The sequence below is a fragment of the Mus caroli genome, unplaced genomic scaffold (assembly GCF_978045245.1).
Source record: "Mus caroli unplaced genomic scaffold, Mus_caroli_1 scaffold_9, whole genome shotgun sequence".
Classification (NCBI taxonomy): Eukaryota; Metazoa; Chordata; class Mammalia; order Rodentia; family Muridae; genus Mus; species Mus caroli.
Window position 1 is genome coordinate 75,674,405 of NW_028227264.1, and position 23,106 is coordinate 75,697,510.

Consider the following 23,106-nt stretch of genomic DNA (forward strand, 5'->3'; position numbering starts at 1 on the left):
CCAATCAGTAAGTTCAGACTCTCCCAAATCTCCAGGCCCCTTTTCAATCATGAAAAACGTAAGAGCCCTAACAGAGAAGGCAACCACTTAGAACCTCAAACTTGATGTACTTTAAAACAAGTTTTACTCAGACAAGTTAAAAACTTTAAAAATGAAAATAATGTTCGATCACTAACTTAAGCAGTCCCCTTCTTCTTCAACACGGACTAGCCTTGCCACCTACCAAAGGATCACAAGGACTGAATCCTGGGTAGCACTGGCTCCTAATCAGAGGCTACATTATGGTCTCAGAGCTCCTTGCACAACAGGCAGTCCGTGGTGGCCCAGAGCTCTCTGCTCCAAGGTCGGTCCCGTGGTCCTACCCAACTCTCCTTGCAGTTGGGCCCATCCACAGGGCAGGCACATTTTCTGGGTAAAAGAACGAATATGTAGAGTGTAAAAAGTACTCTTTAGAATGGTGCCCCTTATAGCAACAGCTACCAAAAGCCACAGTACATGTGAAAGTAGCAACTCAGTTTCTTCCCCAAATCCAGGGAGTTTGCCGTTTTCTCAGCTCAGGCCCTTTAAGGAGAAAGTGTTCAAGACAAACATATTTCAAACAGAGGATCCCTGTCCGTCCATCCTTCCTGGCCCCCCATTTTTGATTACAGTAAGGGACTACAGAGTCTGTCTATGTATCACCAGAGGATGCATCATGATAGAAAGCAGAGCCAGGCCATTGGGACCATGGCAGTATCTCTATAGAACAGGCTGGCAAGGCTGTTCACCAGTCCATCTATAGACAGGACAAAGAGGCTTCTTCTCAACACAGAGTGGGTAGACTGTACCCCTGCTGGCTCCATCCAGCCCTATACACAAGGGCCTCCATGGAACTTGCCATGGGTCAGCAAATGCCCTCTTCCATGCTATAACGAGGTTGGAGAGTTGTGAGCACTAGACCCTTAGGGCGGTGTTCAGCATCATGCTAGCTCTATAACCAAGTACCAGCTGAGAACTCGGGGCAGCAGTTTCCATGAGGGCCTACAGAGCTCCAGAGCACACCTGCCACTGGCTTCCATCTGACTAGCACACCTATTACCTTTTCCAACATGCCTAATAAACTCTCAACTGTGGTCAGCAACTCCTCAGCTCCAGGAGGCCTTTCTGGTCCCTTGCCTTCCTCTCCTGGAGCCTCCCACTGTCTGGTGGCTGCAGTGAGCCTGCCTCTCCCAGTCTTGCTCCTTAGAAACTACCTGCTCCAGGTTGCTCAGTTTGATCTTTCCTCGGATGTCCCTGTGTTTCCAAGATGATTTTTTCCCCCTCTGCCTGCAATAGCTGTTGTTTTTATTTAGTTACTAAGTCTTGTAGATGACCTGTCCTTGTCTCTGCCTTCAATGCATGGTGCCCCCATGGTTCTCACAGTCCACAGTGGGTCCCAGGAGCACCAGGCACAGGTGGCTGATGAGCACAGGAAGGCTAAGGAGAAGTTTCATCCAGGGAAGCCTGGTATGGATATATTTCTTAGGTGTAGCTATTAGTTACAGATAAAATGGCAAGTAAGCGATCCTAAAACTCTAGGGTGACAGGGACTGCTGAGAAAGCTACTCTAGCTCTCCGTAAAGCAGCAGTGCAGACAGCAGTGAACTATCTGTCTTCTGCAGCCCTTCTGATCTGCTGTGGTACATGAAAGTTTTCTGTAAATGAGGGCGAGTTAATAGGGCTGGAAGAAAATGCACTGTTCTTTTGTGGGACTCCCACAACGGTTCGTTTTTGTGCCCCCATATGATGGTTTCTTTCCACTAGTAAGCAAGGAACCAGCTCTTGAGCAGCCAGTACCTCTGATCCAGTGCAGTCCTGAAATGGGCCATGTGAGGTGTGTCAGTTCCAATGACTGAGGGTCCTGTCCCCAGAGCCTCAAGCCCAGGCCTCTGGAGGTCCTGTCTGGCCAGTTCCAAGTCAGAGTTCTCATAACCTGTCCTCAGAGAGCTCCCAGGACTCAGAGAAACACTTTACTCATACTTAAGAGTTTCTTGGGGCTGGTGAGATGGCTCAGTGGGTAAGAGCACCCGACTGCTCTTCCGAAGGTCCGAAGTTCAAATCCCAGCAACCACATGGTGGCTTACAACCATCCGTAAAGAGATCTGACTCCCTTTTCTGGAGTGTCTGAAGACAGCTACAGTGTACTTACATATAATCAGTAAATAAATCTTAAAAAAAAAAAGAGTTTCTTGATTATTTTTAGTTTATATGTCAGGGTATTTTGCGTACATAAATGTCAATGTACCATGTGCAAGCCTGGTGCCTATGGAGGCTAGAAGACACTGGATGCCCGGGAATTGGACTTATAGTTATGAGCCACTATGCGTATGCTGGGATTGAACTCAGGTCCTCTAAAAGATCAACCACTAAGCCATCACTCCCAGCTTCCAGTTTCTTTAAAACAAATTATAATTATTTATTTCTGTGTGTGTGCGTGCGTGCATGCAGGTTTGTGCATGTACACATGGACATGTGAGCACACACACACACACACACCCCTCAGAGGACTATTTGTATGAGGTTAGTTAGATCACTTCTACCATGTGTATCCCAGTGATCAAACTCAGGTTTCCAGGCTTGGCAACAAGCACTTTTACCTACTGAGAAACCTTACCAGCCTTGCATTCCCTATAATGAATATTTTGAAGGAAATAATCAAACAGCCTATGAACAGGTTCCTAGGGCAAGACTGTGCATAGGAGCTGGGTCCTGTGCATAGGAGCTCTGTTTCTTAGGGCTCTGGTTGCACTCCTCCCAGCTCATGGGTGAGTTTTCATTCACCTTCCAGACTACTGCCCCAGCAGCCCCTGTATTAGCCCTGGAGTCCTCTGAGCACCAGTTCCTGGAGGTGTTCCTGGAGGTGATTTGGCCATGTCACAGTTCATGAGAACTGTGGATCATGCACCATGCAGGCAAACAGCTGGACTGTGAGAACAGGCAGTGGGAGGGGAGTCCAGCTGCGGCAACAGATGAAGGTATGGGGGTTTGGTCATCAGTGATGCAGGCAGGTCTTCTAGGCTTCAAAGATGAGCAAGAACCCTCCCAAAACAGAACTGTGTGTTGTCCTGTGATGACCAACCTTGACTGTCAACTTGACTACATCTGGAATCAACTCAAAACCAAGCAGCTGAGCACACCTGGGAGGGGTTTTCTTGACTGGATCATGTGAAGTGGGAAGACCCACTTCAGTCTGGGCCACACCTTCTGGTGGCAGCCCACATGAAAGGTCACGGAAGGAGGACACTTCTGTTTTTGCCTGCTCGCCCTCACCCTCACTGTTCATCTATCCTGTTGCTGAGGCATTCCTTTACTGGTATTAGAGCCTGCTTTTCCAGGATTCTTTAGGACAGACGAAATAACAGCAGCTTTCTAGGAATCCTCTGAGATATCTGACCTCATGGACTGAACAACTACTAGACTCTTGACCTTTCTGTTAGGAGACAGCAGTGTCTGACAAGCAAGACTACAGCCTGAAAACTACTTGAAGAAATCCCTTTTCACATACAGATGATCATTCTATCTGTTCTTGTTCCTCTAGAGAACCCTGACTAGTACATGCACCAAACGCTGTCCACGTGAGCTACACCAAGGCCTACTGGTGTTTTATACACAAGCACAATGATGTTTACATATCTTTATTGTGTGTTTTTCAGCAATGCAACCATTGTGGAAAGGACACAGGATTGCACCATCTCAACAGGGAACCCCAGTACTTGATACCTCTGTCAGAAGCAATCCCTGAGCTATACACCACTTTTAAAGGACTGTGCCAAGGTAGCACAGCCACCCTGCCGGCACTAGATGCAAAGTCCCCAGGACCGTGCCATACATGTCTGAGGAGGGTACCTGTTATGAAGTAGTAGATGTGGTAACCAAGAGAAGGAGGACTAGTGTAGCCCAAAGCTTACATGTTTATTTTACTTCAAACCAGGTGAAAAAAAAAATCAAAACACCAAACTGTTGACAAAATTAGCTCGCTTCACCTGAGGTAAAAGCAACACACTGTGTCTACACTGCTGCTAGCGTTGATTCCCAGAGCCAGTAGGAGGAGACAACGCTCAGAGTTTAGCACTCCGGCCTTTAGCTTTGCTTCCTGGGCACATGTTTCCTGGGGCTCCTTGTGGCCTGACTTTGCTGTATTTCCTTAAGAACAACCGTGCAAAGGGATATAAATAGCTCATCCTGCTGCTTCACATACATGACCGATTCAATGCAACGCTTTACCTATGAGGTATGTTAAAAACAGGCAATCATTAGCGGAGCTCAAAATGGAGTTGTGAACCCTTCCTTAGTCTCCAGACTCACTTCAGCTCTGGGATCTGCGGTGTCTCTCAGAAAACTCTGGTTACAGAGAAACTGACTTCACATTCCAATGGAGCTCAAAGATGGGCTATCCATGAAAATAAAACTGACTGCCGGCACATCAGTGATAAAGGGGATTGCGGTTTTGTTCTTCCCACCTCTTGCCTGTCCATGTCCCACAAAAAGATCAGCATCAGATGAAGATGAAACCAAATCTTTTTTTTTTTAAAGATTTATTTATTTATTATATGTAAGTACACTGTAGTTGTCTTCAGACACTCCAGAAGAGGGAGTCAGATCTCATTACAGATGATTGTGAGCCACCATGTAGTTGCTGGGATTTGAACTCCGGACCTTTGGAAGAGCAGTCAGGTGCTCTTACCCACTGAGCCATCTCACCAACCCCCGAAACCAAATCTTTTTTTAAAGCTCCCGGTTTCTTTCTGGGACATTTGTGGGCACAGGTAGGGTCTTTCTTAGTACGAATTCAAAGCCCAGTGGTCAGAAGTGAGCCCACTGCTGCTCCCCAAACACAGTGATGTCAGGAGCTGTTCTGCTTTGCCCACATGTACATCCTTGGGAACTGCACCTACTGCCTTGACTCTGACTGCTACCCGAGGCTCTCTAGTCGGCAGTGCAGGCTAGCCCTTGATGTTCAGTGGATGGCTCACACTGGAGCTGCCACACAGGGGTGCCTCTCAACTTTAGCCTGTAAGTGAGGAAGCAGCAAAGCCAGGAACATGCTAGGACTACACGTGCTGAGCACCCTCAGACTGCCACAGTCCTCCCAGCCTCCCTCACCTCCACACCGAGAAGAAACTTCTTTTATATTCTAGAATATGGCCATAACTGAGTTACCTTCATACTAGCGCTTTAACAAGAACAGATGCTACCCTGACTGACAGCCATAAAGACTAAACACCAAAGAAATTCAAAGAAAGAAGTGGTAAGTGGTAAAAGGCTCTCATGAGGCATGCCCAGTACTAGGCAACAAGCACTGGCTTTATCAACAGCGATGAAGTCGAGGCAGCCCCGACTTTAGACCCACAGGTCTAAAGATGATCTGTGGCCACAGGAAGACGTGTGTGAACTAGCTCAGGGTAACAATCTGTGCTGGGATTATTCAAGGAAATGCATTTCAACAGCAAGCCAAAGGACTTAATTAAACTTTTTTTCCTTAAAAAGACAGGACTTTGCTATGCATCCCAGGCTTTATGTCTCAGCCTCCTGAGGGCTTGGAACTCAGGCCTCTGCCACCACACCTTGCACAAGTCACCTTTGGTCAGATTTTAAGAGATTCTAAAAAGGTTTTACTTACCTTAAAATTTGTTTAGTTTTTATTTTGTCTCAAATCCTGAGGCAAAACTCCTTCAGGGCAAGCAAAGTGAGCTCATTGCTCCGCAGCACTAAAATAGCAAGCGTGATGCACTGGGTTGACAAGCTTCCTTTAGTCACACCTTGGGTTCTCCATGTCCAGCCTGACACACTTCACTCTGTAATAAAAGATTCAGTTACTTGGCACTTATTTACCTCAAGGCTAAAGGCTTTTCACCAGCTCAGGAAAGAACTCTAACAATATTCTGGTTTGTAGACTGGCCTTCCTGAGATCTCCCTGCATCCACCTCCCCAGAGCTGAGATTACAGGCATGTGCAATTGACTCAATACTCTGAATTTTAATTCCTCTATATAAGCTTATACCATGTTAAACATGTTCTTATGAGTTTTTTTTAAAGGGGATACACAGTAATGAGTCAGGCTTTGGCTCACTCACCCACCACAAGTCAATGCACACATTACACCCGCATTTAAATCTTGCTGGCCAAACAGAATACCCTAACAGAACACCAGGGTTAGAAAAGAAAGAGGCCTCAGAAAAAACTTGTTCATTTTAAAATAAAATGCATGCATCCATTATACATGCAAATACATGTGTGTGAGAATACAGGCACAGACACCCATGTACCCAGACCTCACTCTACCCTGGTGGCTACCCTGCTTCTGGAAGCTGAGGGCTATGAAGCTATCTGCAGCCTATTTCTCCTCAGAGAACTGTCAACTGGTAAACTGGTAAGGGTATTTCTTCACCACAATAAACTCAGGCCCCTTCCCTTACAGAGTTCCCACTAGGTGTTTGGCGAGCCATATTCAGAGGTGACTAGTAGATCTTCTGGGTAGATCCTTGCTAGGAGTAAAAATAAAGTGTGTCAGCTTAGTTTCTAACTCTTAAGAGCACTCCCTGCTGTCAGAACACTGATGTAGGTACTCTGAGGGGCTGGGTGAGGAAATTCTGCCTGCAAGTCTCCCTGCTGTGCCACCCAAAGCCTTACACTCTTCCACCAAAGTCAACAGCTTCCTCACAGATGCTTTACAGACCTGGGACTGTGGGTTGCAGAGCTATCCAGCCCAGCACAAAGGCATCTGGGCCAAGTGCCCAGAACAGCTCCTTCATCACCTCATCATGCCTGGGAGATGGGCATGCAAAGATCCTGGCATGGGCCTCCCAGAGCTGCCACACTTTGTCACAATCCAGCTCTACCAAGATTTGGAGAGCAGTGGGAGAGCAGACCATGAGGGTAAACCTTGCCATGCTTCTCCAATGACACCCAGACACATCACAGAACCACAGGAAATAAAATACCATGCTCCTGCCACTCTGAGTGAAAAGACCTTTGCCCCCTGTGAGTCCCACAGGCCAGGTGATCACTCTGTCCATCAAATTACTCTGTGGGTAGGGTAGTGCCTAGCAAAGACTGTGCCTCAAAGAAGCAGTGGGTCCCCACTTCCCACTTCTGCTGGATTGTCTCTGGAGATGTCAGTCACTGGGAAGAGGTCTAAGCTAGCTATGTGTTGAGATCATGTGGAAAGATGGTCAGCCATATCAGTACACAAGTCTCCTAGGGCAGGACACTGAGCCAATAACCTCCAGCCATACACCTTCTCCATACAGAAGTGCCCCACCCCCACCCCAGCACCAGTTGCACTGGGCACAAGATCCTAGTCACAATGATGAACACGGAGTTGTTTTATGTGCCATATGTTTTCAGATACATTGTCAGGCACCAAGGACTAGCCAAAATAAAATTACTGCTTCAAATGGCAACACTAAACATACAATATGCATTTCACCTCCAAAACTTTTTAAAGTTAAGTAAAATTAACAAATCCCAAGAATATTACAGACTTATAAAGATGTCAGAAGGAACAGAATATCTGACTAAACCACATAGGTAAAGGCATTAGGAAACAAAATTTACCCTACAACCAACTCTCCACACCTAGACGGCTGCTCCAAAACATTTAACATATCTGTCAAAATAACAAGGTGAGCAAATTTAACCCAACAAATTTAACCCAACAAGGTGGGTGTGGGGGATGGTTCTGATGCTCTGATTGGGAATCTGTATGGGAATGCTGAAGGTCCTGTTCCCCAATTGGTTCTTGATCGATTAATAAAGACACTATCAGCCAATGGCTGGGGTGGGAAAGGCAGGATTTCCAGGTTTCTGTAGGCAGGCGAGGAGATGCAGAGGAGGAAAGGTATCTCACCTTGCTTTGGAGGGAGAGAGAGCTACCAGCCATGTGAGATCTTGGGTGTACTGGCCATTGGCCGCTTCTGCAACTGGGCCTGGGATAGCAGGTGGGAGATTAGAAAACCAACTGAGCTGAAGGCAGATTTAAAGTGCTGAGCAAGCAGAAGCTAACTGGGCAATTTAGAGGAGTTGAGCTAGGACTAAGGGTAACTGAGCAACTAAGCTGAGGGTAGATTTAGAGGTGCTGAGCTGGGAGTGAAGATAAGAACATGTTACCTGAGGGAGTCTTAGAAGAGCCTGGCCATTGTGCTAAAAGCAAATTAAAAATAAGCTAATGTGTATGTGTGTCTTTCATCCTCGGATCCAAGGGAACCTGGGGGCTAGGGGGAGGGTAGCACGGCCTGTCCGGAGCTTAAAGGAGGGTAGTAGAAACTACATGCTGCAGGTAGGCTAAGCTGTGGGTACAGATGAGTGTGTAAAAGTCTGATCAACCAAGTTAACCACATAGGAGAAACCAGATTCATGTTGACACTACCCACCACCTAAAGTTTCCTCTTAAGCAAGTCAAATCATAAGCTCATGGGTGCATGCATACACAGAAAACTGGGGGTAAAAGCTAAGACAGAATTTCTAAGTGTAGAATAGAAGGTATCTACCAGGGTGTGTGGAAGGGTACCATCAAAGAGCAGCGTGGAGTGGACTCAGTGCCAATGTCCATCTAGTTTAAGCTTGCAATGGGTCATGGTGGTTAAAATTATTACTTTATTAGTTTCTTCTGGTCGGAAAATACATAATATACATATCTTAGAAAAAAATCAGCACTGGAAAAATGTCTCCAATGACAACTGGTTTACAGAACATTATATGCAGCTGCTACAAGACTAGCTAATGGCCACTTGTTGGACACTGGCACCAGATGACCACCTGTAGCACAAAACAGAATAGAGAAACCCATGTGCAGGTAAGGAATGAGGCATCTGGAGACTCTCCATTCCTCAGAAAGGAGAAGAGAAGCTGAGGTGGGAAGAGGGGATTAACGGGGGAAGGTCAGACAGACAAGCACATACACACATATTAGGCAGAGTTGTGACTCTCATGCCTGTGCGGGTACATACATGACTGCGAGAACAGGCAACCCACTGGATAGAGGAAGAGGCAACTACACTGACTAACACTCCAAGAGCTGGCACCCTCTCCACTTCCGGTGGCTGTCTGAGTCTCAGAAGCCCCTTCTCTGACAAGCATCTCCAGGCTCAACAAGCTGAGAGTCGACTTCAACAGCTCATCCACTGATGCCAAGGAAGGATGGTACCAGAGCAGTACAGATTGTATTACCGTGAATTTATCACTCTAGCACTTGATAGATTTGCTGTGCCAGTAATAATCAGATTGATTAAACGAAACAATTACATTTCCTCTTAAAGTGATATTTATCATTATAATTTAATCAGACTATGGAAATAAGGACTTTGTTCTGCCAAACACTAAATACTCTCATTTTCTATCTCAAAAAGCCATGAAACCAACACCATTACATGAGCGTGGGGTTAAATTGTAAGCTCACTTGCAGAGCCACTGTGTTTCCAGACTGCTGTAATCCCAGGGCTATATAGGCATAACCAGCTCAGCTGATAAGCAACAAAGATAAGAACAACCTCTCTATCACAAGAGAACAGCCTCATGTAGAATGCTAATGTGGTTCTGAGAACTAGCAGCCATCAGAGGAGGACTGAGGTTCGCAGGCCCAGAGAAGAGGGGATGTCACCCAGGGAGACAGAGAAAGGACACATAGATGCTACCGCAGCTAAGACAGACATGGGACTGTTCAGGTGCTGTAAGAGAAAGGGTAGGTAGAAGGCCCCCAAGCAGGTATAAGAAAGAGAGACCCTATTTAAGTTCTCAGGAAGATCCCTAGCCCAGTTAGCTGTAACAACCATGCCTGAAGCGTGTGAGGGGGAAGCTGGGAGCACTAGCTGACAGCAGAAGACAGAGGACTCAGTGACCAGCACCCAGCGGGAAAGGGAGCCCAAAGCTGGCAACCACTCCTGGGACTGTGGTTCCAACAGCAACAGGTGGGCTTTTCAATCAGTGATGTGAGAAAATCAAAAGGAAAGAGAAAATTCAGAAGCTTTATGGGTTGTTCTAAAGAAGGAGGCCAGAGAGCCATTTGCATCTCAACAAGGACAGCACCTCTAAGCCTAGTGGTTACAGCCCAGGACAAAGGCCCTGCTGGTTCATGCACACCACATGGTAAAACTTAAGAATGGCAGCCCTTCATAGAGCGACACTAACAGCTGAGCTCACTATTCCATGCAAGGATGTTCTGAAACAGGACGAATGATACTCGGTCCTAAGAGCTCATGTCAGTTTGGGTTTAATTTAAACTGTTCCCTCCCGCTCCCTGACACGGGCTGATTTTTAGTTGAGGTGGTAAGTCTGTATCATAGCAATCTGATTGATCTCAGTTCTGAAGACCCAACCAAGCCAGCATCCTTCTATTAACACTGTCATGGCCACTCAGACTCCAAGCATCACCTGGCCTGCCCTTGACTCTCTGTATTTTACTGAATAGACCAAAGGAAGAATTTTGTCATTTGCTTTGTTGACTAAACACGTTTTGTGTTCTTAGCAAGTAATGACCTATTTTCCTTATAACATCCTAAAAATGGACTGTGGAAATATAAGTATAAATATATATATGGTTCATAGCGCATACACACACACATACATATCACCTACACAAGCTTCCTGGAAAATGCAAGCAGACCAAATGACATGGTCCACACAGCTTGGCTCCCTGGCAGGGACAAGCAAGGGTCAGTAAAGGCTGGGGCAGATCTGGAAATATAACCATCTTCCCTGTAGTGGGTGTTGGGATCTCAACAGTGATAACATTGTTCTCTTTTAAATATGTGCAGAGGTTTGGTTTTTGTTTGTTTGTTTGTTTTTATCAATTCTGCTTCCATGAAAAAGGTTTTAAAACTTTTATTTTTCTGGAGGTGGGGACCTTAAATGGCCCCACACTGGCCTCAAACTGAGTTTGTAGCCACAAATGACCTTAAACTTGATCCTTTGCCTCTGTATTCTGAGACCTGAGATTACAAATGTGTGTACTGAACCTGGTTTACATGTCAGTGGGAATCAATCATAGAGCTTCATGTATGTTGGGCAAGCACTCTACCAATTGAGCTACATTAGTCCTTGTACTGAGCTACAGGCCCAGTCCTCATCCTGTATTTTCAAGTGACTTAGTGGACATTTCTGGAAATATATTTATGACACAAGAGAAAAGACTATCTCGAGCTTTCAGCAGACTAAAGATTCATATGAAATTAAAGCCATGTTGCAAATATTGAAAGGGCTCATTAAATAGAGTTCCCCCAATCTGACTGTTTTATGCTCAATTTGAGAGGAGGAATCTAATGATCCTAATACCATGAATGAGCTCTGTATTTCTGGAGCTAGGGTGAGAGGAAAGGCAGACATGGAGAGAGAGATATACAGAGAAACATAGAGGCAGAACCCAAGGAACAAGAAACAAGAGCCCAAGGAGCAAGCCAGCGTGGGTGCTGGCCTCATGCTGAGGCACAGAGTGGAGGTGGTGAGTGAGAGGTGTTGGCTGGCACCTTTCTCTTCAAGTCCACCCTCTTGGGAGAACTGTCCGCCCCTGGGCCAGATATACCCAAGCTCACTCAAAAGGCGTGGGGCTCAGGCTCCATGAGGAGGGCCTCTGTCACTGTTAGGTGCTCACAATCTCAGAGACTTGGTTTGTTTCTCTGGTTTTGTGAAGGGATGAGTATCTTACTGGGCAGGCCTTGGGGATTTTCTACATAATTAACAAGGGCCTCCTGGGGCTGTGATTTTCCTTGTCGATGAAAAGAATGCTCAGCCACATCATCTTCACTATGGCTCTTTCTTGCTTTTAGGGAATTATTTTTATGACTTGAAAGTCAAGGTCCTTTTACCCCATTATAGCTGACACACCAGCGAAGGCATGAGGACCCTTTAAGGACTGAGGTCAGGCTGGAGCACACGCACATACATACACAGAGTAACAGAGACTCTTGCTGCACCGGCAGTACCTCACTCGCCCTTCTCCCACGGAGCCCAGTGAAATTAACTTTTCTGGGTAGCCCGTGGGGCCCTGGGTCCTCAGATGACACTGCTGCTGGATGTGTCTGTGAGGGTTTTCACAGAAGATGTTGGCACTTGGACCTCAAGTAGACTGTCCTCTAATTACTGAGCACCACCTGACTTACTGAGGTCTAGGCAGAACCAAAATGGAGGCTGGAGGAATCTTTTTACTTGTTTACCTCCCTGCCTGCTTGACCTGGGATATCCTCTCTGGGCCTAGAACACCACTGTTCCCCATTCTCAGTCTTTCCAACTCATACCAATTACACCCTGGCTTTGTCAGGAATCAGCTCAGAGGCGAGCTAGGGAATCCCCAGCCTCCCTGATTACATCTATCAATCTCTCGCTTTAGCTTGCTCACCTTTCTTGACACAGAAAGACCAAGAGACACAGATTCAGTAAATTAAAAACAGAAGCAAAGATACCCCCCACTGGCTCCATTTCTCCAGACGACACTGACTGACATGCCAGCAAACACAACTCTGCTGCATGGATCTGTCAACTTGGTCTTCCCCCCAGGGAAACTTGAAATGGATTGTTTACAAGAATGAATAAAGTCCAGTGAGATGGCAGACCTGGGTTTGACCTCTGGAATCCACAAAAAGATAAATGAAGAGAATGGACTCTACACAGTTGTCCTCTAACCTCCAAATGCAGGCCCACAGCACATACATACACACGGTGGTGGTGGTGATGGTGATGATGATGACGTTGGTGATGATGATGATAGTGGTGGTTATATGATGACTAAGAACTTCTATGAAGAAACTCCATAGACATACAAAAGGGGAGTGAAAAAGAAAAATTCATCAAGTACAACTGCAAATTTACCAAGTTTTCTATAACAGAAAAATTAAATTAAATTAAATATGAGACTCCGTCCTAAGTTAAGTAGAGCAGAAGAAGGATGGTCAGAAATCCCTATGGCAGCCAGAAGAGCCAATACAGTAGTCTTGGGAAGATGGGTACCAAAACAAACAATAAATGTAAGGTCTAAAGGATGACCTAATCTCTGAACTTTAGGACAGTGATAGGAACAGCCAGCAGCTTCACTTCTACATCACGCCACTTACATATCATCACCTCCACACACCTGCCTACTTCACCTCACCAACTCCGCCCCCACACACCCAGAGCATCCCTTCATCTGCACCCCAGCCTCACCTCTACTTGTCCACAACTTCTACTCCAAACACTTACAACTTCATCTCCACACTCCCTCATCAGCTTCACCCCCACAAGCCACAATCTCACCCCACAAACCGCAACTTCCTGCCTCCATACTCACAACTTGTCCTCCTAATACCTTGAGGTTCCCAACCCTGAGGTTTCATCAATTTCTCTAACAAGATTCAGGCCTACCAACTAAATCTCTTTATTAAAGTCCTAAGAATGTGATCTGCTTATATGAGAAATTCTATACCTCTAAGTATTTGGCAAGTTAATATAACAGATATCATTTTACACATGCAACACTGTATCTGACAGCTCAACATGGAGGTCAGCTGACTATCCAGGAGCCCTATCATTACTTGAGCTGCATCCTGGTCCTACCGGTGCCCTACATCAAAGTCTTTAACCATGCGCCAGACACAGCGAAGGGTGACAGAAAAAAGCTGAGAGGCCAAGGCAGGAATGAGTGTTCTACAGTACCCTCTTTTCTGAACTAAAGTCGTGGCTCTAAGACCCTACCTCCTAAAGGCTCTACAACCTTGCAATAACACTTTCCTGGGGACCAAAACTCCAGCACAGGATCCCTCTTTGGGATCAAATTCTAGAGGGCAGAAAAAACACAAGCAACAACCAACCTGGACCAAGAACAGAGAAATGACACAGCGGTAAAAGCTACAAAGACATATGGAGGCGGGGAGTGCAAGATTCTAAATTTGTGCAGCCACACAACCTTTTCACAATGAGGACAAATAAAGGTGCTTCAGACAGAATGCTTCTGGGACATTTGCTACCACAGGAAGTCTTGGGGGAGACATTTCAGAAGGAATGTGGTCCTGGAGAGAGAATACATACTACAGAAGACTGAAAAAGAAAGAAGCCATGTGTGGAGACACCAACAAATGGAAGCGGGGCGGGGGGGGGGGATGAACAAACAAAAACAAACAAACAAACAAACAAACAAAACCCCAAGTCTTATATAAGCCCTTCCAGCAAGTAAGAGGGACCATGTCTTCCTGAGGCCAGCATAACCCAGCTCCAGACACCACAGATCAGTAGCCAATGTCTCTTAGGAAGATAAACACAAGAGTCACCAGAATGTTTAAATCCAGCAACACGTAAAAGACAGACCATCACAGCAAGCTGGATGCATGCCCAGCAGGGACATACAGTTGGCTTTAACATTCAGAAACCAATTAAGGAGGTGTGCTGGCGTTACACTTCTATTCAAGTATTCTTCAAGAGAGTTGTTAAAAATTCAAATTGGTGTTGACATAACTTTCTATCATACAATAAATCTGACAATTTTCAAAGAGAAGAAAGATAGGGAGGAAGAAAGAAGGAGAAAAGTATGGGGAAGAAATAGCAAAGCTGATATCACGAAGACAATACTTCTGTCAATAATAAAAATGAAGCTTAAGTATACATATCCCTCCCCTGGGGGAGGACAGCAAAGTCAAAGGGGGCAGCAGAGCACCTGGGGACTGTCCTAGGAGACATTAAGTCATTACAAACAGAGCTGAGGGGAGGCAGGGGCAAGATATCAGACTCTGGTGCCTGGGAGGCCTCAGGACTCCTATATCTTATTCTAGTAAGAACAGGTACCCTTGATTAACAGGTAGTTCATCAGTGAGCTCCTGAAGTGAAAGTGGTCTTAAATCGGTGCACTGTGTGCCCAGGTGTGCTTAGCTAGTAAAAACGAACCTGCCTTCAAGGGTAGGAACACAGTTCAGTGACAGCATTGCCTAGCATTCACAAGGCCCTGAGTATCTTCTCCAGTGTAAGGGGTCAGGGGAGAAAGAAAGTGAAGAAATCATTTCCACACACCAAAGCTCTAAGCCCTGTACTGACATGCACTGTAGTACAGAGTGAGGCCAAGTGCATCGAACATAACCCAAACCCTGACTCCCTGTGAATCAAACAATGAAACTTAGTCCCTCTCTTACCACAACTAAAGTTAGTCAAGGGTAACCTATAAAGTGATTTTATGTGAGTCTAATTCATTACAGGAAGCATGGCTCTCATGCAAGGCTGTGAAGCCCATATAAAGCATGCTTATCAAGGACCAGTTTAACGTATCTCAGACATTCACTACTATACCTAGCTTTTAATCATAGACTTGCTTCTGTATAATCATTGCCATATGAGCTCTGCATACGTTGTTTTACAGTGCTTCTGAACCGTAACTTTTCAGTAACTTCTCTATTGGGAAGACTTCCAATTTCCCCCCATAAAACAGATGTTTATAATTTCCCCATTTTGCTAAGGTTGTGACATCTTATCTGCTGGAATTGTGCTGACTAAGAGATCAGAGAATTCTTCTTGTGTGGAGTATCACACTGTTGTATGGAGACAAGTATGACAAAACCACCCAGCCATTTTCCAGTTTATGGTGTGTACTCACACGTGTCTTACATATAAGCCGCTGATAAGCCCAATAGAACTGGCTCCATCCAGTTTCTTCCTAATCCCTCAACTATACTGAGATGTTTCCATGGAGAGCAAGAACAACCCCCCAGTAAGGGGCTGAAGCACGGAGCCACACCCTTTCAAGGAGTGACTGATCCAAAAGGCTTTTGATTCAGTCGACCACGAGGTTTCCATTCCCTTGCCGTTCGGGCCACCTGATGGTCACAGTGTCAGAAAGGGTCTTTTACAGCATTAAGGGAACCACAGAAGGCCTGACAATGGCCACAGAACCTCAGTGACAATAAGAAAGCTTGCTGAAGGACTGAAAGCAGGAGCAGATGGAAGCAGGGTGACCTGAAAGGGAAAAGATCGGACAGTGGAAAGAGACCACTGAGGGAAAGGAGTCTTTACAAGCAGTTAGCCAACGATGAGGCAGTGCTCCCAGGCCTCCACGGAAACTAAGAATTAGAAAGTCTGAGGATTCCCAGGGTGGATATAACCACTGACACCAGGGTATAAAAAAGAAGATTGGCTGGGTGACGGATGAGAAGAGATCAAACGGTCAGTGTGCAAGGAGGGGAAGAAGTTTCCCTGCAAAAGAAAGAACTGATATCTGATCTCTCATCTGCAGCATCGGACGCTGGTTCGGAGGGAAACTGCCACAAAGCCTGAATTCCAGACCCAGTCAGAGGATCGATCGACTGTTAGAACACAATAATTACATGTTTGAACACTGGGTGAGAACTCAAGAAGCTTGTCATGATTCCACAAAGCAACTGATTAAGGAGGGGCTCCAGCAAAACAGAAAATAGAACCCAAGAAACAGACATCATAAGATAGAGAAGCCATGGCAACGCAGCCTGGAAACCTACAAGACAGAGTTTCCATGTGAACCTTCTCTGATTGGCAGGGGGTTTGTGCTTCAGAATTACACCTCTTTCTGTTCGGTTCTACAGCACAATATATTTAGGTTACAATAATGCTACAAATGCTGCTTCTATTATGGTAAAATTTTTAGATCAAGAATCTGTAGAAAAAAGTACTGAGTCTAAATATAGATGAGAAACAGACTACAAGTGTTTCAGACTTTGTCAATATAAATCTAAAGCCATACCTCGTAACAACAGAGAGCCGGGAGATTGACAACTGCCCACAGGATCCAACCACAGAAAATACTAACCACAGTGACCATAATAAGAACTTAAAAGAGAAAAAAAACACAAACCACACTGTGTAGCACTGGGCATGGGAAGGATGAAAGGAGGAAAATTTCTGTGTGTGTGAATGTGAGGGAGGGGCACATGCATACAGAGGCCAGAGGTCAACCTTGGGTGTTATTCCTCAGACACCATCCACCTTGTTTTTTGAGATAGGATCTCTCATTGATTAGGCTAGGCTGGCTGGCCAGAGAGCCCAGGGTTTCTGCCCGTATCTGCATCACACTGATTTTTTTTAAAATGTAGTTTGGGGGACCAAACCTTCTTTAATAAGGGAAAAAAAAAAAAAAGGAGCCGGGCATGGTGGCGCATGCCTTTAATCCCAGCACTCGGGAGGCAGAGGCAGGTGGATTTCTGGAGTTCAAGGCCAGCCTGGTCTACAGAGTGAGTTCCAGGACAGCCAGTGCTATATAGAGAAACCCTGTCTTGAAAAACCAAAAAAAAAAAAAAAAAAAAAAAAAGAAAAGAAAAAAAAGGTTTAGATTTATTTATTTTATGTGTATGAGTGTTTTGCCTACATGTATGTATGTATGTACATATGTGCACCATGTGCATGCTAATAAGGAAGATTACCACTCTCCTCTCCAGGGTTATGAGTAAGTTACTTGCTTGCAGGGAGCAGGTTCCAGTGGTGTTGTTGCCTGGAAACTCCAATGCGGCAGCTTTCTAGAGTCATCCCTCATGCTGGATGGGCTTTTTGGTGATGTTGCTGCTCCAGTCATGAGTTTTACTATAAGCAACCCCAATAAGCGAACTGACACACCAAGTGAGACTTGAGGGGTTTCTTTGGTCAGTCATTGATTTATTTGGGGTGAACAGAAACAGATTCTCCCCCCCAAAAGTCACACAGCAGATGTGGTTTTTACCACTTGCTGGTATCACTTTGGGTTTTTAACATTAAATAGAGACTATCAATAGAGAGGACATGTTAAACAGCTTAGTGTATCAACTGAGGATGTGGCCATTGCAAGGTATTGTTAAGTGAGAGGTTTTTGTTGTAGCTATGAGAGAGAAAACAGCCAGGGGCAGTCAGTCCAGAGCAGAGAGAGAATTTGGAAGACTGAACAAGCCAGCAGACTGGGCCTGGTCAGGTTGGGAGGAGGAAGATGAAGAGAGAAGGCAAAAGACAGTGAGCTGCAGTAAGTTTACGGTGGGGGAGGAGGTGAGAAGAGCTAGGATACTGAGGGAGCCTGGGGTCCAGCAGGCACTCTGGTATGTTAATTGGCACCACAGATAGCCATTTGTCCATTTGCCAGTGATAAGGGAACTGGCTCTTTTGTCATGGGGGAAGGGGTACCACAATTTGGGGAAGTGGAGTTTCTTTTGGACCTGACATTTAGCAAACCGTACAATACAGCACAGAATAATGTGCTCTCATCCCTAAAGGATGGAACATACTGTGAGCAATGAATGGCTGGGTGCTATCATCATGGTGCAGACTCTGCATCTATTTGAGTCTAGACGGCACAGCCCACCATGCACTGAGGCTGCACGATATGTGTATGTGGCAGTAACTCTGAGAGCTGTGATCAATTAACAAGCGATGACATCAAGCACAGAAGGAAATGACATAATGGAGAGCTGCAGCAAAATGAGGTTCCTTGTGGCACAACACGGCATCCTGTTTCCTAGTAAACTTTCTCTGTCTGAATGGCAGGACACAGTCTGAACTAACAGTGAATGCATAGTTAAACAAATACATGAACCCCAGTCAATGGTGTCCAGCCGTTACGTGTTGTCCTTTTAGGCAATGGCAGCAGAGCAGGTCTGGATACACCTATACCACACACACTTGAGCAGCAAGTACGTTATAGCATCACTACAACTACCATGCAGCCACACAGTGGGGACTTTTCAGCTCTCACGGAATCTTAGGTTCTGCAATTATACGTATATAGATCAGCCACTGGCCAAGATGTTGTTATCTGTGATTGACTACATTTGAAACCTTGTAAGTGGGGGATTTCTCATTGTGAAAACGGTTCTAGGAAGAAGGGAGAACTTCCTACAGTATGATACACCCTGGTGTAAAGAGCAAATGGGTGTGATGGGGAAAAATATCTTAAAAGAAACTCAGAAGAGCAGGACAGTTTCCCTAAAAGGCTCAGTCGTGGAGATGGAGGGAGACACCCTGGGGCAGAGCTACTCTGAGCACAGGTTTCAGGCCCTTTCCCAGGCTGGCCAGACAGAGAAAGGCCTGAGGCGAGGCCAATCTCAGTAACAACCCTGATGACAGGGATGCAGGAAAGAGCAGCTCTGTGGGCTCTAAGGGAAAGGGCCTCCAGGGTGACTGCAGGCTGCTCACACAGGCTAGCTGCAGTGGCAGGAGCTGCTGAGGTTAAAAGGAAGACTGGGGGTTAAAACAGCAAAGCATGAATGCTAAGGACGATGAACAAGAGGGCTTGTAGCTGGGTATAAGATAACCAAACTAGAGCGATTACGTGGGGCTCAGAGCCACGGATAGCAAGAGAACAAATGTAAGGCATTATTATCCCTCCATTCTAATGTAGCTAATTGTAGCAGACTGAACTGGAAGCAAGGATTGTCTTCTAATGTGAAGCTTCTACCTAGAAGACCACCTCGCAGATAAAGAGCTAAATATGAATCAAGAAAAACTGCAGCTAGGGCTTAGTGGTGGTGGTAGAACAAATCCACCATGGCAGAGCTGTAACCTCCCCAGGTAAATGAGAGAACTGAGAGAATTTAATATAATTAACAGCTCTAGAGACACCTGCAGGGTAAGAGGGTGGTTAACACTAACCCACTAACAGCTAGTAGTCAAGTTGACAACTAACAGAACCGCAAATCAGATGGAGAGAGGGGTTCTTAACAGTGCACAATCATCTGCTTGGTTGGGCAGGGAGGACATGCATGAATTATGGGGTCTGCCATTGGCTTGGTCCATGATGGCCCAGAGAGAGACGATCTCACAGCAATTGCCTCAGCCTATGTCCAGTTTCTGCCATATCTCCATAAACAACATGGACAAGAAACTAAGTAGGTTTCCCCTCTCTTATAAGTCCCTCCTAGTCTCGGAAGTTTTCCTTATTTTTCTTTAAATTACTACTTTTCTTCAGTTTGACACTTTTCTATAAAGCTTACTAAAGCTGGCTTCTGTTTTGCATATGGCCAGAACAGTTGTCTTTAATTTTCACTAATGTGAGAGAATGAACTTGGAGCAAGTGTTTCAGGTTGATCTTTGATGATGGTTCAGCTTCTCACACTTTAGGACCCTGGGTCGAGCACAAGTGAGCCAAAACAGATTCCAACAAGATAAGACAAGCTCAAATAAATAGATGATCCTGTCACTGACCCTGACAACTGTTCTCCTGGAGACAGTGACAGATACAGTAGATGGTATCTTTCCCCATTGCCTGCCTTTGCAAGGTGCTAGGAGAGAACAAAGCCTCAATTCTGCTAGGCAAGTGTCCTGCCTCCCAAAGCACACCCCAGTCACTGGTGGCATTTTAACTGCCATCCCCGCAAGGTACTTATATTCTTAGCCCTGCATGACCCAACCTCATACAAGAACTTAGCCTCTACCTATGAAAAATGTAGTGTTTAGTTCTACTGCAAGAATCCCTCCCCTGAGAAGATGTTAACAATGTTACTCCTTCCTCCTGAGGTTCTGTGAACAATCAAAGAACAATTCCACCAAATTTTAATCTGGGGAATCAATGAGATTATTGAGCTTGCCTACCCAGAGCACAGTGATCCCAAGGCTGCCTTACTGGAAAGTCCCTGTCCAGCATGGAGGAAGTTTTCCCCAGAACCACAATCTCGGAGTCTCCTGTTACTTTCCCCAAGTCTAAGTGTTCTACAACCTCCTAAAACCCTGAGGCTATGTACGATATGGGAAGAACTGTATACAAAGGGCTACAAAGAGCACGCGGACTCTCCTGGGAGGGTCCAATGACTCTTCCCCCAATCCTCTCCATCTTGGAAGAACACCCACAGTCAGCAGGCGAAACGGAGACGGCTGCCTGCAAACAGGGCAGGCACGGCTGATCTGATGAGAGATGACGGCAGTTCTGCTTAGGGAGAACACCCTTTGGCAGTTCCTTAGGTAACGAGGATGATAAAGATGAAACACACTGATAAACAAATGAGTGCCTCTTCAGCTTCTAGCCTTGCAAGAACAAACAACCCAGCCCCCTTTAAATGGTAAGTAGGTGTCCCTAATACTTAGCCTAGAGGATGCTGTTAGGCTCACAAACACACAACCACAAGGTATGGAACCAGGATCCACACTACTGGATTTTAGAACAGATGAATGCTCTGCACATGTCACAGATGAGAGTGAAAATGCCAACAACTTCTGAAAAATTATTACTGTATAATTAATAAAAGTTTAAAAAGATGTCTAGCTTACAAAATTTATATGGTAGACATGTAAAATTCAAAAGCCAAAGTATGAAAGGAGGGGAAAATGTACACAGAAGGAAGTCAGGAGTCTGACTGCTGGCATGAGACAGTATCTATAAACAGATGGTGATTTCTAACTGTGCTTCTTATTCTGGGTTCTCCAGAGGGCATGCGTCAAACAGAGGCAACACAAATACTGTCAATTACTGTGACCATCCAGTGCCAAGAAGAATCTACCAAAGTTCAAGACTCTACTGGTCCCATGCCGTGAGGAGCCTACATAGAGGACAGGCCCTTGTATCTTCACTAGGGCTGAAGTGGGTCACCTCCCTTTGAAGACCAAGAAATGAGATCAAATACCCCAAACTCCCTGTTTGTACACATCTGAGATGAAGGAGCAGTCTAATTCAAGAATGGTGTGTACAGCTATTTCTAATCCAAACACTGCCTGGATGGAGGAGGGGTTTATTAGATCAGGAACCTAAGGGTATTTAGGCAGCTCAAAGAGGTGTAAGAGTCACAGGGCCTGTCCTCGGGGTGATGCAGTGAACTGCTGGAGAAAGAAGACTTCCATTGGAGTTGTCTACAAGTTGCCCACACAGCTCTAGGAATACTGGGTCTCACTCAGGTGGGCTTCCTGGTGATACAGCTGCCTGCCTCTGAGTCACCCGCACTCCTGCAGTAACCCCTCTCCCACGCTCCTGTGAGTAACCTCAATAAACGCACTAGTTCACCAGGCTAGACTTGGATGAAATCTTTTCCTTCCTTCCTTCCTTCCTTCCTTCCTTCCTTCCTTCCTTCTTCCTTCCTTCCTCCCTCCTTTCCTTCCTTCCCTCCCTCCTTCCTTTCCTTCCTCTTTCTTTCTTTTCTTTCTCTTTTCTCTTTCTTTCTTTCTTTCTTTCTTTCTTTCTTTCTTTCTTTCTTTCTTTTTCTTTTCTTTTCTTTCTTTCTTCCCCCTTCTCTTCTTCCTCCTCCTTCTCCTCCTCCTCCTCTTGGTGTGTCACCAGTGCCTTATCTGTAGTGCATAGACATTTATTCATGTCTCCCCAGGAAAAGTCACCCAACAGCTTTCCATCAGACGTTTGGTCATCCTAAGACTTCCTGGGCCTTTAAAAGGCAAGGGGCCGCACAAAGCTAGCTTGTGAGGAGATAAGTGAGCTTGGGAAATGTGCCCCCAGAAGAGTACACTGTTTTTGTCTCTGGTGATCTAAATTACAGCACACTGACTCACTCTCCCAGACAACTAGCACACTGGTCTCAGCACAGGACAGAATGACCCTCATGCTCAGAACTGAAAGCTGGCCTGTTTGAGAACCCAGCTCTTCAGCTTGCTGGCCTTGAGCCCTTATTTTAACCCACAGCCTCTGGGGCCTTCCTCCTGCGGGAGAGATTAGCAGTGGTGCCTACCACAAGAGCTACACAGTGTGGGTAGATGACCCAAGTGGAGCTCTGTAGAACCCCTACTCAGAGCAAATGCTCAGCAAGTGCCAGCTATCCCTGGGAAGAGGACAACTTCAACACCACTAATGACAAACTGTTAAGCACAAAGCCTAGAAATATTCCTGATCATCCAGTTAGGTGAAGTTGAAGAGCTTTACCACTTGTTTTAGTACAACCAAGCTTTAAAACCCATACTAGTGCCAGAGAGCTGTCTGAGCGGTGAGAGCTCTGGCTGTTCTTGTAGATGACCCCATTATGTGTCCCAGGTTCAGTTCCTAGCACCCATATGGTAGTTCATAACCATCTATAACTCTAGTTCCAAGGGGTCTGATGCCCTCTTCTGGGCTCCCTGGGCAGACAAGTGGTACACAGACTTGTATACAGACAAAACACCCATACACATAAGATAAAAACAAAACAAAACCACCCAGTCCAAGCCTCACTTCCTGTGTATATTACAACCACAAACCTATCTGCCTGGAAGGCAGGCAGACTGTTGTCCCTCTGCTCTGGTGCCCCT

At 45.7% G+C, this 23,106-nt stretch overlaps 1 protein-coding gene across 5 annotated transcripts in view; it reads right to left on the reverse strand.

The window, feature by feature from the left end:
• The window catches only part of Adarb1 (adenosine deaminase RNA specific B1), a 130,446-nt gene that overhangs the window by 65,015 nt on the left and 42,325 nt on the right, over positions 1 to 23,106 (reverse strand). For all 5 annotated transcript variants that reach the window (XM_029482425.2, XM_085842908.1, XM_085842910.1 and 2 more), the window contains one exon: positions 5,639 to 5,813. The gene's annotated coding sequence lies outside the window, so the exon portion shown is untranslated. The remainder of the gene's footprint in view (positions 1 to 5,638; positions 5,814 to 23,106) is intronic.